The following is a 12,911-nucleotide window of genomic DNA, read 5'->3' on the forward strand; positions in this document are numbered from 1 at the left end:
GTGGCTTGAATGTAAAGGACATTTATTTATAATTATAATGTATAGCTTTTTATAATGGTGAGTTGTGGACCCTGGAAAAACTGCAGCTATGATTCAAGTCTTCCTTTCTCAGGAAGGTTCCCTTTCTTCAGGATTTTGAAGTATTATAGTGGCAGCTATGATTATAGTTATTTCAACTTTCTAAATGCTAAGAAAAAGAAGTGTGTGTTTTTGGACTTTTCTTTGTGGACATCTTTGGCTGTGTTGATGCAAATTGCTTAAAATTTTGGCACGGTTGTGAGTTTTGCGATGAATTTTGAAAAAAAATAAAATGAGGCAATCTGTGTCCCTTTGGCATCTGACTGAAGTTAGTCTTCAATCGATCTTTTTGTGTGTGTCTTAGGGACACAGGTGGTGTAACTTATTTACTACCTGAATTTGCAAAAAAAAAAGAATCCAAATCAATGTTGTGGCCCATTTTTCCGTTAATCTCCCCTAGGGATTCTATTAGTATTAGTTATATATTGACACATAAACTTCAGTGCAATGACTGAGCATGATATACATTCACAGAAGACAATATGGTTAGCAGCTGCTAATTATCGCCAACAGTTTTCACTTCTGCCACATTATATATATTCCACATGCTTATTGTGTATTCACTGTATGTTCTGTCATCATGTTTAATGTCGTGATATAGTTGCTAATTATATACAGTAAGTGTGTTGTGAAGTGCCATCGCTTCATGTTTCGCTCTATTATCGAGCTGTTCACAGCAAATGTTGAATACACGTTTAAATATTTGGTTGTCGGTGACAAGCGTCGACTCAAATATCCTCAAGTCAAACGTCTCCATGTAGAAAATGTCTGTGTTGAAATCAAACTGAGCACAGCTGTGCTGTGATCATAGTCATATCAACTCCTAACTGAATAAATGAATAAAACACAAAAGATTGCAAACTAAATTTGGAGATAGTTAAACATGATTGTTTTTGTCTGTTAATGTGTCAATATTGATATTTATCTATCTATCTATCATTGAGTCTCTGTCTCGCGTAAGTTTGCAAATGTTGCATCTTTGGCTGTGGGTTGTTAGAAGATGAAAAAATGAGCTCCACTGATGGTAAATACTCAACCTCTTTTTTTTGAAAGACCTATACTTGATCAAAATATTCATATTACTTATTATATATTATCGTATTTCTTAAAAATCAACTGTGTTCCTGCTAAAGGATCGACCAAGAATCTGAAAAAAAATGGTATTTAAACACCGTTAATATCACAGCGGTTTGTGACGCTGGTGTTGCCATTTATAAGATACACACACACTGCTTCATAGTGTTGGTTCCCTGTTAGTGCTATACCCGCAGCAAAGACCTCATTGTCTGGGCTCCGTTGTTTGGTCGGTGCTGCAGAGGAAAAGAACAGTGTTGATAATTGGTAAATTCTCTTAGCCTCCAGACATGAATACTGTTTGTCAACAAACGAGACTCTGAAGACACTGCCTCATCGCGGCATCTGTGATCCTGAAATCCCGATATTTTGGGTAATCAAGCGCTACTGAGTTCTTCAGACTTAAATCGTTCATTTTATTTTTTTTTTACACCTTTTGCCAACCTCCTAATCTGACAGTTATATACACATAAACAGCATAAAGATGTGGTAGTCATTTGGGGCAGTTTAAGAGCTCCCTTTTCCTCACTTATGGGAGACAGGATATGCAAAAGCAGAAGGTAAAACAGATGTCAGAGTGCGCACATGTGGAAGGGAAGAGATAGAATCTAAACTCTGAGTCCAGCTGGTCATCGAGACACAGTGAACAGCTCAGTCACTGCAGCAACTATCATCACACACACCCACTCACTTATCTCACTCAATAGCTGCACTCTCCAGCTCAGTGTTTCCCAGTGCACCATCCTCCTCAACCCCTCGTCATTTTGTGCAGCTGTGTGTGGCAGTGATGAGATAATGACTCATATATAGATGCATTATACATATATATATCCTCTCCTATACTAAAGAAGTGAGCCCAGCGTTGTCTCAGAGCCAGCATTTCCAGGACAGAACACAATTCAAACCTGTTGTGCCTGCAGTCGTCCAGGTTGTGCAGATGGCACATTTGTCTTCATTCCACAAATGTCACATACACACAAGGACCTGGTGTAATTGGAGGTTTTCATTTGCATCATCCAAATTCTAAATGAAAAATTAAAGTCAAATATATAATATGAAGCTCTCGCATAGATTTGGTCAGGAAGACTGTTCTGTTGCACGCTTTGGATCATAGTTTTATTCACGCACTTCATTTCTCTGGCTGTCACTTACTTGGCTGACACCGCAGTGCACCAAACTCCTCAGTCAATCATCATCATGTGGTAGCCTTTTTATTCATAATGCCATCTTCCTGCTTTCCTTCTTGCACCGTCCACCTCATTATTATCACCACCAAGTCTTCACGGTCTCATCTGACCCATCATTCTTCATCCTTTATCACTCTAATCGTGGTCCTTTTCCTGCTGTTGCTGCTCAATGTCCTCATCTTGAATCGCCCCCTTAAGTCTTTTATAGACTTTCAATGAATTATTCTTTTAAATCAGCACATGATTTTGTTCAGTTTGTAATAAATACATTTTCAGTCGTGTGTCTCTCTAGCCTAGAAATCTAGACGCAACCTAGTGGTAGCAAATTTAATTTGCAGACAGGGTTTCCGTCTAGAAACTCCTCGTTAGCTCGCGAGCTACAAAATCCAAACTCTGGTTTGGCCAATCACATCGTGTATAGAGCCGGTAGGTAGACTTAACATAATACATGTAAATACAACACCTCGGTGATGTGTCCTGGGTATGACACTAAAGGTCATGCGTGGGTCAAGCGCACAGGTCACCGCTACTACTCACTCTGTGACTGGTGAGGGTGGTCGGCGCCACAAAACTGTGCAGGCTTACTAGGGTTTGGAACCTTCAAGTCTTCAACGGCAGTTGTCTTGCAACTGGCGGATGACAGCAGCGCCAGGCGGGCTGGCGTGGTTTAAAGCGGACCTTGAGTCTTCCGGCAACTCGCTGCAAGCACCCCAACCAGAACCAGCAGGTTTCTATCCCCAATGGTGCCGCTGGAGAAGGCGGGTGCCCAAAGACTCGCAACCTGCAATCCACCGTAAACAAATCACACAAAGGCTATCTGTGCCAGAACCAACGGGCCTCAACCTCAGTGATGCTGCGTCGGATATTAGCTCTTCCAGGACTTGCAGAGTTATGGCAGAACTTTTTCAAGGCCGGAGTAGGCTCAAGGTTTCGTTTATCTCAACGACCTGTCGTGGTTTCTACTGTGGAATTCCTCGTTCTTTTCATCCTCCACCCATTTCTCTACCGCCACTCAACAACATTAGCAATAATCTCTCGGCAATACTGTGTGGTTTCTTCTGTTTTTCGAAGATCCTTGCTTACAAGCACGCCCGCAATTCTCATATATCCTCTCAATAGCCTTTGTGCAAAAACACAAAGGCTATTGTGTTTTTGGAACACAAAGGAGTCCAAAAATCTTTGGGCTCCATTACCGCAACATCTGCTGGCTTACACAGGAATCTCTCCATCAAACTTTTCCACAACACACCGCTAGCGCTATCCTATTGCGTCTAATATCTCAGGCCACTTTTTTAGAAGTGAATATATTCTGCCCTTGTTGTCTCCCTGTGACCTAGGGATTCAGCAACCTTAAGGTTCTTTAATTATGGGGCGTCACACACATCACAACTGGAAAGTCATGGTGTGGAAAGATTGAAATCCCTCGCTGGATAAAACAACCAGATGGAAGACAGAGGTGCGAGAGAGATCACACACACACACACACACACACACACATGAGGAAGAGCAACGCGATGACATTGTCTCGCCGAGATATTTGAGATCTCCGCACAATGCAGGATATTGAATTGGTTTGTCTGCTCATGTGTGAAAGATAGCGATGCCTCGGGGGGGCTTTAGAGGGGGAAAATGCTTGATGATCCACATCTTGTAGGGGCCTATGGTTTAGACCTGCAGCAGCACTGATAAAACAGGTGTTTTGTTTCTGGGGCTGAATGTCTCAAAATACAAGACAAAGAGAGATCAACAGAATCATTCATGAGTCATGTTTCTTGTTGGAAAAGGAAAAGTGACGGTTTTGTCCAGACGTCTGATTCAAGCGAGAAACAAAAACAAGTGCACTACATCATTAATCTGTGTGTGTGTTGCAATTTGTTTTCCCATTAACTCTTGTTGATGGGGATTAGGGCCCCCGTGAACCCTTTGACATCAATGGATCCAAAAGGCATTGAGGATCTATTCAAAAACGATTTAAATAAAATGGTAATGTAATGTGTGCTGCATGCTCGTCTCAGAAAAGCCCCGACCCTGTTTTAAATATAGCTTGTCCACTACGACCGTGGTTGTGACCTGGAGTCTTGCCCCGTGGCCGTGCTGCAGCATGTTCAATAATGCAGGGGCCAGAAAGCAGCAGCAGCAGTAGCAGCAGAGGAGGGGGTGATGGTGGAAGAGGAGGAGGAGGAGGAGGAGGGTGCAGGAGTTAAGAGCCTTCCCTCAATATCACTTCACTCCTTCCTCAGCAAACACAGCAAAAGGTGAAGGGATCAGGCAGGAAAAGGGAGCTCTTCAACTCAAGACAAAAGTGTCTTGTGGAAAGTATCGAGAAACTGAAAAGGGAAAAATGATGACGTCAATAACCACAAGTGTGTTTTCTCTCGTGTTTTAGAGAGAGTCTTCAAGATCAAAGCAAGAGGGATATGTGCAAAAAAACATTTCAAACCTGGATTTGTTGCTCATTTTAATCATAAAAGGGCCAGAAAATGTCCTGTGAGTTAGTTGCTTTTGCCCATTTTTCCAGAATAACTTTCAATATCTGGCATTTATTTATAATTTACTGCATGTTAATATAGTGTATTAACAATTTAAAATGATTACATTTTATTTAGAAAAACACAGTAGTACATCAGATTTTGCGCATTAAAATTTAAATGTGAACAGTATAAAACATATTTAAAATAATAATTTGTTTGAGTCTTTGTCTCAATGTCCAAAACAGGCCAAAAAATTTTAACTTATGTACCTTAATAACTACATGTTGGCTTTGACTTGCAATTTCTCTGCTTTTAGAAACCGTTATATGGTAAAGCAAAGTGTACTTGTGTCATCTGTGATGCACTCTGTGTTAAAGGGTTAATCGTACAATAAATGTAGACTTATAGATTTGACCACAAATGTATAAATTAATCTGGTATTGAAGGTTGTTTTCAAATTAACATCACAAAACAATCCAGATTCATATTCTGGGCATTTTTTTTACCAGTGAGTATTAAAATCATTCAAGGTCTTTTATGATATTTCACATGCAAAAAAAAAGGGGGGGGGGTGTTAATAGTTTAATTTCTATTTTTGGTTGTTTCAGTGGTGAGAGTTGCAATTAATTCAGCCTGATTAAAAATAATGATAACAAAAACATTTCAGAAATCCGCCTGGTGCCAAAGTTTGTTCCTAAAAATCGTGGTCAACTTTTACTTTCCTGTAAACTCTCTTAAATGGCTTGGTTTGAAGAAGACGAGGCACCTCAGGACATTTATTGGACACATGAGAGGAAAATTTCCATACTTTAAATGTTTGAATCCACTCCTTTCTCTGTGTCCACAGTTCAATTTGCAAGCTCCACTGGAAGAGGATTTCCACTTTCAAACATAAACGACTGCTATCTGAAGATGCTATTCATGCCCTCTTTCCTATTCATTGATGTCCATTTCAACTTTTTTTTTCTCCCTTTTCAACTAAGCTCATTAATTGTATCTTTTGTTGTGCGTTCACCTGAGAGATGACATAAAAGCAAGGATATAGTCCTTGACAGAACTGTAACACTTTTCAGGACTGCAGAATGAACAAGAGACAATATTTCACTCCCGAGTCTGTGCCCAAAGAATATCTAAAATGATCAATGCAACAATAAAAAAAAAAGTGCCACATTCGGTGGTATTTCACTGAAACATGTGAAAAGACATAACTTTGCCATAAAAAAGTTAAGGTTCCAACCATGAGAGTAATTAAGGTAAAAGTCTTTAATGATTTTAATTAAACACTTAGACACAGAGCGCATCGCGGACGACAGGTTTGTGGGCGCACATTAAATACTAAAAAGCAAAACTCTGTTGAACTCAGTGGGGGGGAGGAGTCTGTTGGCTGTGCATCTTTCATTTTAAACCACCAGCCACACGCTGACATTCTTGCAACATTGTTACAACACACGTGTGTTTATGTAATGAGTCACCGCAGTGTAACACTATGCAATGCAAAGCAAAGGCACAGTGGGTGTTTCCTCAGTCAGATGTCATTCACTGAGCCCACTTTGATTTTTTGACTGTCTTTGAAGTGCTCTAAATTGTATCCCTGTAAGAAAACAGGTATCAAATGGTGTATTATTTAAAAAGATATGTAAATATGAAACAGGAGATTCAATGTTGTAAGTGTAAGAGGTCAGAAAAGAGAGTGATCACATGTATCTACCCTTTTCAACCCGCCTCTCTGCTCAAATCCCATTTGTATGCAGACGAGGGCGAAGCCACACAAGTGATTATGATGAGACCAATGGTGCCATCTGCTGTTCTCTGCCTTACACTGCACCTAATTACATTCTGCAGCTGGGCTTTTAGAAAAGCACAAGGCAGCAGAGACGCGCTGAAAAGAAGTATTTAACCTACAACCTGAGTGACAGAGTTACGGCAAGGATCTATTTTTCTTATATGCAATGTAACATCCTGCAATGGCATTTATACGTTTATTTTTCGAGGGTTGAAATTCTATACACTATTTTTTCCCCCATGGTCTAATTCCTACATATGGATTGTTGCCTTTAAATGTCATTTTTAATTTGATTTCATACTATAAATAAATAAAAACACACACCTAAACAGATAAAATAAGTAATGTAAATAAAATGTTTAAGTTTAGAACGAGGGTGTAATCTATTCAAACATGCACTTGTCACTGCATTTTTAAGAAAAATAGCCCCTGTCGTCAGTCCATTAACTGTACAGACAGCTCCACCTAGTGTTTAGACTTTATTAATTACCCACAGCAGCTGCTGCTGCTGCTGTACGCTTGCATGCTGAACAACAAATGAGGCAGAGGAGATATCTCGTCCTGAATGACTCCACTGCATCTATCTTCCTTTAGGGGTCTTTAAATGCAGTGTCCTTTTCATGGGTCATAAAGGAGCTGGATCCAATAATCTTTAGTGTGGAATGGTGTGTTTCTCATGCAATGAACTCAATCTTACTCTCAGTGCAAGGCAACAGTCCCCAGTGTATAACATGTACTGTTATTCTAAACCTCCTTGTTTTTTTACATCTTACTACTAAAATTGTGGGGTGGCGCCTGCCTCCCTCCCCCCTGCACAGATAAACAATATCCCTATGGTGATATCTATCATGGCATTGGCCCTTCACAGACTAATAAGCAGAGGGGGGAAAAAACTGGGGCACCTGGAATCGGCAGTGATTGATGATGTGCTGTGGTCAATGTGACCAGCCAATCATAGCTCAATAAGGCCCTGTTTCGCTAAGCATGACTCAAGCCACACGTTTCTGTGTGTACAAATACAAATATGTATGGAAGCGAGCACCACATGTAAAAAAAAAAAAGCATGAATTCTGAGATTAAAGTCTGAATTCTGAGAAAAAAAAGTTAGAATTCTGAGATTAAAATCAGAATTCTTATATTAAAGAAAAAGTCAGAATTCTTAGATTAAAGAAAAAGTCAGAATTCTGAGATTAATGTCTGAGATAGAAGTTAGAATTCGGAAATTAAAGTCAGAATTATCCACCTATTGCCCTATGTCAGGTGAGTTTGGCACAGCACTGCCCACGACCCTCCTGTGGAGAATAAAGTGGTACAAAATGGATGGATCAGAATTCTAAGATTAAAGTCAGAATTCTGACTTTAATCTCAGAATTCATGCTGTTTTATTTTATTTTTTACATGTGGCCCTAATACTCCTCCGTATATATATATATAAACACAAGTATGCATGTGTGTATATTTTTTCTAGGAGCGTATATTGACCTTTTTTTTAACAGAACTCTCCCGAATCTTTCCTCTACTCATAAATACTGTTGACGGTGTATACAGGAACATAAAAGGTCCAGGGGACTCTGCAGTTCTTGCATTGTCTTTCTCAGGTCACCAAGTCAGAGGAATGTAAGGAACACGAATAAAGTCAATATTGACCCGAGTCTCCCACTCTTTCGCCTTCACTGAATGATACCGACTGCCTTTGACTTTTGACCTGCCTCGTATTTTGTTTTACTGGGAGCAAACTTTGCTCACAGCAGGCTTTAAACTTTCTTGTGTGTTCCGTCTGACTGTGTGTGTTTGACTGGATTGCACGACAGACGCAATAAAATTATTACAAAAGCAGACGATGGCGAAAGACGGAGCCAGTCTAGGAAAATGCCAGGCAATTTTAGTCTGAGTTTTTTTATTTTCCTCCATAAGCAAAACATGTGATCGTTTGTTTCATGCACTTATTCTGCATATAATATAAACTGAGTTTCACAGTGTAGCGGTGTTAAGATCTCGTGTCACATTCCCACACTGCACACAGGAAGTAATTAATTTCATGTCAGGATGAAGGCAATAGCAATATAGGTCAAGTAAACCAAGACAGCTGCAAACAGGTATGAAACACAAATGGCCCTTTTCCACTATGGTCCCTGCTCAACTCGCCAGAGCACGGCATGGTTTAGGTTGGTTTTCCACTACAAAAATAGTACCTACTCAGTGTGGGTGCAGCTGCACGTCTGACACAGTCACTGGACTGAAATACACCAGACTCCACTGTTAAATATTGATAATTTAGACATTTCCCTGGTAATTGTTGGAGTTTGCATGCCGGTGGAAACAAGCCAAAAGAAGCACCTGTGTAAAGTAAGTAAACAGTTTGATGGGATAAATGTTAAAACACTCCCTCAGTCAGGTCTGATAGTACTGCTTGACAGAACCCACGTTCAAATACATACAAATGAGACATAAATAATTAAATGTAACCTCCTTTACAAACATTTTAAGTCTACATTTTAAGTTAAAACACACAACGTTACTTCAAAGTAGTATTGATAGCACACTATTCTACATGTGACATGTTTATTGAGAGTAAAATGACCGCAATTACCCCTCAGTCATTATGATTATGTCAAACCATGAGTTTGACCTTTGACCCTGGTGAACAGAATGAAGTCATTTACTAAAGCTACTCCACCATCATCTTCTGCTGTGTTGCCTCACATAGTGACAAATATAAATGAGCGTGGGAGCAACACTGTCAAGGTAGCTAAAGATAATTATTGACAAATAAAACAATAGTGTATGATTGGACACAGATGATGCTCATTTCAGATTATTTTGGATTACATGCAATTGTGGGAAATGCCTGCTCCCATGCTTGATTTTCACTGGTTTATAAAACAGCTTTTTCAAAGCTGCTTTATATTCTTGTGATTGCCTCTTGTCCTCATGCTGTGTCTTTGTTTCCCTGTGACAGTAGTTCTTTATATTTCAGCACAGTAGATTATCGCAGCCTCGGATGATAACAGACAAACTATTTTCCCGTTGCTTTGTGGTCTATCTTCGGGTGGAAAACAAGGTAGTGCTGCTCAATTGACCTGTCAAAAAATGGAAGCGCAACTATAGATAATCCATATGAGACTTCAGCTAAAAAAAAAGGCACGGTCTGTGTCGTCCTTATATCAGACTCTTTCTCTTTTTTTTGCCTGTGTGTTTTCTCATCCCTCCCCGCTCTCCTCACATTGTCTGAGTAAAGAGAACAGGAGTAGAAGAGCAACACAAATGGATACAATCAAAAGACAAGTTCTTTTGCGATCCATTTTTAGACTAACACACCAAACGTTTGTCATCTTTTTTACCCAGAGAGGGTTCATTTCACCTTGTGAAGCTTTTTTTTACTCCCAGAAAACTCTCCACTTCTGGAATCCATGAAAACTTTTCAAAAACCGGACCTATCATCGGCTGCACACATGGGAAATCAAATTCTTCCATCCACTCCAGCTGCTTCCTCTCTGTGTTTGAAAAATGTGTGCAGGAGCCTCTCAACAGTGTGAAATTACTCCCCTGGGTGGGCAAAGAAAAGGCAGTCAGCCAAACAATGTCACCTGGATTCCTCTCAGTGTCCCCTCATTTGTCACAACGCCACTGCACGGCACAGGCAAACCTTACAGAAATGTCTTTTCCCCCCTCGACATGCTTTAAACTGTTGTTGCAGATGCTGTTTTTGGTCATGTTGAGAGACAGTCTTGTATCCTTTAGAGAATATTCTTTTTTTTTGGTGGATCCTTGTTGTTGCTTTCACTTCCACCGACACTTTATGTGTCTGTGAATATCATCGGTTTGCAACTTTCAACTTTCTTTACAGTACTTTATCCCTTTTCTTTCCCCTTAGTAGGAAAATATGAAAGAGTGTTAGGGCCACACGTAAAAAATAAATAAAAATAAAACAGCACAAATTCTGGGATTAAAGTCAGAATTCTGAGAAGAAAATTCAGAATTCTGAGATTAAAGGAAAAAATGAGAATTCTGAGAAAAAGTGAGGATTCTGAGAAAAAGTGAGGATTCTGAGATTAAAGTCCGAATTCTGGGATTAAAGTCAGAATTATGAGGAAAAAATTCAGAATTATGAGACTAAAGTGAGAATTCTGTGATTAAAGAAGTCAGAATTTAGAGATTAAAATCACATTTCTGAGATTTAAGAAAAAGTGAGAATCCTGAGATTAAAATCAGAGTTTTGAGATTAAAGGAAAAAGTGAGATTCTAAAATTAAAGAGAGAATTCTGAGATTAAAGTCAGCATTCTGAGATTAAAGAAAGTCAGAATTCTGAGCTTCAAGTCAGAATTCAAAACAAATAAAAAAATTTAAAAAGGATTCTGACTATTTTTTACATGTGGCACTAAAACTCTTCCGTGGGAAAAGACACTGAAGTACTCACTGATTATTTTCCCTTTGTAAGAACAATGTTTTCCTGTTGGTCACAGCAGTGCAATATGACACTGTGTTATTTTGTAACATAGATATTAGAATAAGTATCCAATGGAGCATACAGCAGGAAGAGAAGAGAAAAGAAAAGAAAAGAAAAGAAACACTGCGTTTTCATGTTTCATGTCAGATGGAGTGTGATTGGGATGAAAGTCACATTGCGCCTGAGGAGTGTGAAGGAGTTGTTACATCCACAGAGGAAGCAGGGGAGGTTCTCTTTTTGAACTCTGTGCATTTGTTTTGAAGTTTGCTTCCAATTACCGTGACTGAGTCACTTCCTCGGGGTAACATTTGGTATTTAATGTGAACACGTCTCACCCACTTTCCCCCAAACTGGAGGCTTGTGAATTTGAGTGTGATGTGACCAAAAATGTCACTCTAGACCAACATTTATCTGGCTTATTATTCTGGTGTTCTGGGGATGTCAAATATACCCACTTTTATTTATTTGGACGTTACTTGTGTGCATTTAAATGTTTTTCATGGACAGAGATGACGCTTATTTCAGATTATTTTGGATTACGTCATGACAAATTGGTACCTGGTGTAAATGTTTTTATGTTGTCTAATTCTACTTTTACAGCACTCTGCTAGATTAGATCACATTATACATGATATGCACTGTATTTCTGTTAAAATTAAATTGTTTAAACAAGGTTTGAAGTTGATTATTTAGAGTTTAACGACTCTTTGTACGACTCTGTACAAAGGTAACTGAATGCACATGTTTGACATAGTGCGACTGTAAAGTCAAACTCTCACATCGCTAATAAAACTGCCTCCCGCTCTGAGTCGAGGCCTCAGCTGTGTCCACACAGGCTTGTAAAACACTGTACATGTACTGTACATGCTATGTATGTATGAAACAGTGAGGGAATCACGTTGCAGTCCCTCATGATTTTGCAGGAGCAAAACTCCTCCCTAATCCATGTTAGATGTAAGATTATGAGAGTATTTGCACGTTTTACTCTGGCACTTCCCCCTCTGTGTCTTGTAGAGAGTAGTCGGGGTTGCACGTACCCTCTTATAAAAACCTTTTAAGAAATTTATACTCACATTTAAGATGATGATGAAAGGCCTTTATTGTTGCTGCTGCATGCAGTGAGTACAGTTCGATTCCAGCTTGTGGCCCTTTGCTAGTGTCCTGTAAAATAAAAAAACACAAAAAATATTGAATAGATATTTTATTACTCTTTCTCATTCCCACTCTCTGTGTACCCTGCTATTGCAGTCATGTAGCTGATGTGCTGACCTTATCTGTGGGTGAGTATTTTCCTGCCATCACTCTCCAAATCCATCTTTTCCTCCTCACTCAGTTTGTCGATTAGCCTCGGGTTTCGTGGACACTTTACAAAAGCAATGATGATGTGATTTGATCACAAATTGGACTGATAAAAGTGCCATATTCCATGAGATGATCCTGTATTTGTCAGGGTCACTGAGAGTCTGATTTGCAGTTTACAGTCAATAGTTAAAAAAAGGATAAAAACTTCTTCCCCCCACTGCTGCTGCTGCTGCTGCTGTATACACACAAACACTCCCTCTGTCAGGTGTGATAGTATTGCCTGTCCTGTTTTCAGATTCAGGACATAGAATACAAATAATGCTGCACTGTTTCCATTCACAAACACCAAACAGAGGAGGAAATCACCACAATGACACAATTTGAACAGACGGAAGAAGAAGAGAAGACGAGCTGAGAAAGAAAGATATATAACAATAATTTCCTCTCTCGTTTAACCACAAAAAAAAACATTCTCCAGTGAGTGAAGGGCCAATAGTCTTGCCATATGTTTCACATAACTTCCTTTTTCCTAAACTGCAACTTCACTCTGAGAGAAATATGTCTGAGT

The 12,911-nt window shown here is 39.4% G+C and overlaps 1 long non-coding RNA gene across 2 annotated transcripts in view; it reads right to left on the reverse strand.

Annotated features, from left to right (window-relative positions):
- The window catches only part of LOC122769991, a 42,318-nt gene that overhangs the window by 16,286 nt on the left and 13,121 nt on the right, over positions 1 to 12,911 (reverse strand). Inside the window, exons 3-4 of one of the 2 annotated variants that reach the window (XR_006360485.1) lie at positions 12,115 to 12,202; positions 1,344 to 1,388 (exon numbers count right to left, since the gene is read on the reverse strand). This is a non-coding gene — a long non-coding RNA (uncharacterized LOC122769991). The remainder of the gene's footprint in view (positions 1 to 1,343; positions 1,389 to 12,114; positions 12,203 to 12,911) is intronic. The other variant, XR_006360486.1, reaches the window with a different exon arrangement.

This window comes from Solea senegalensis, linkage group LG5 (assembly GCF_019176455.1).
Source record: "Solea senegalensis isolate Sse05_10M linkage group LG5, IFAPA_SoseM_1, whole genome shotgun sequence".
In the NCBI taxonomy this organism is placed as follows: Eukaryota; Metazoa; Chordata; class Actinopteri; order Pleuronectiformes; family Soleidae; genus Solea; species Solea senegalensis.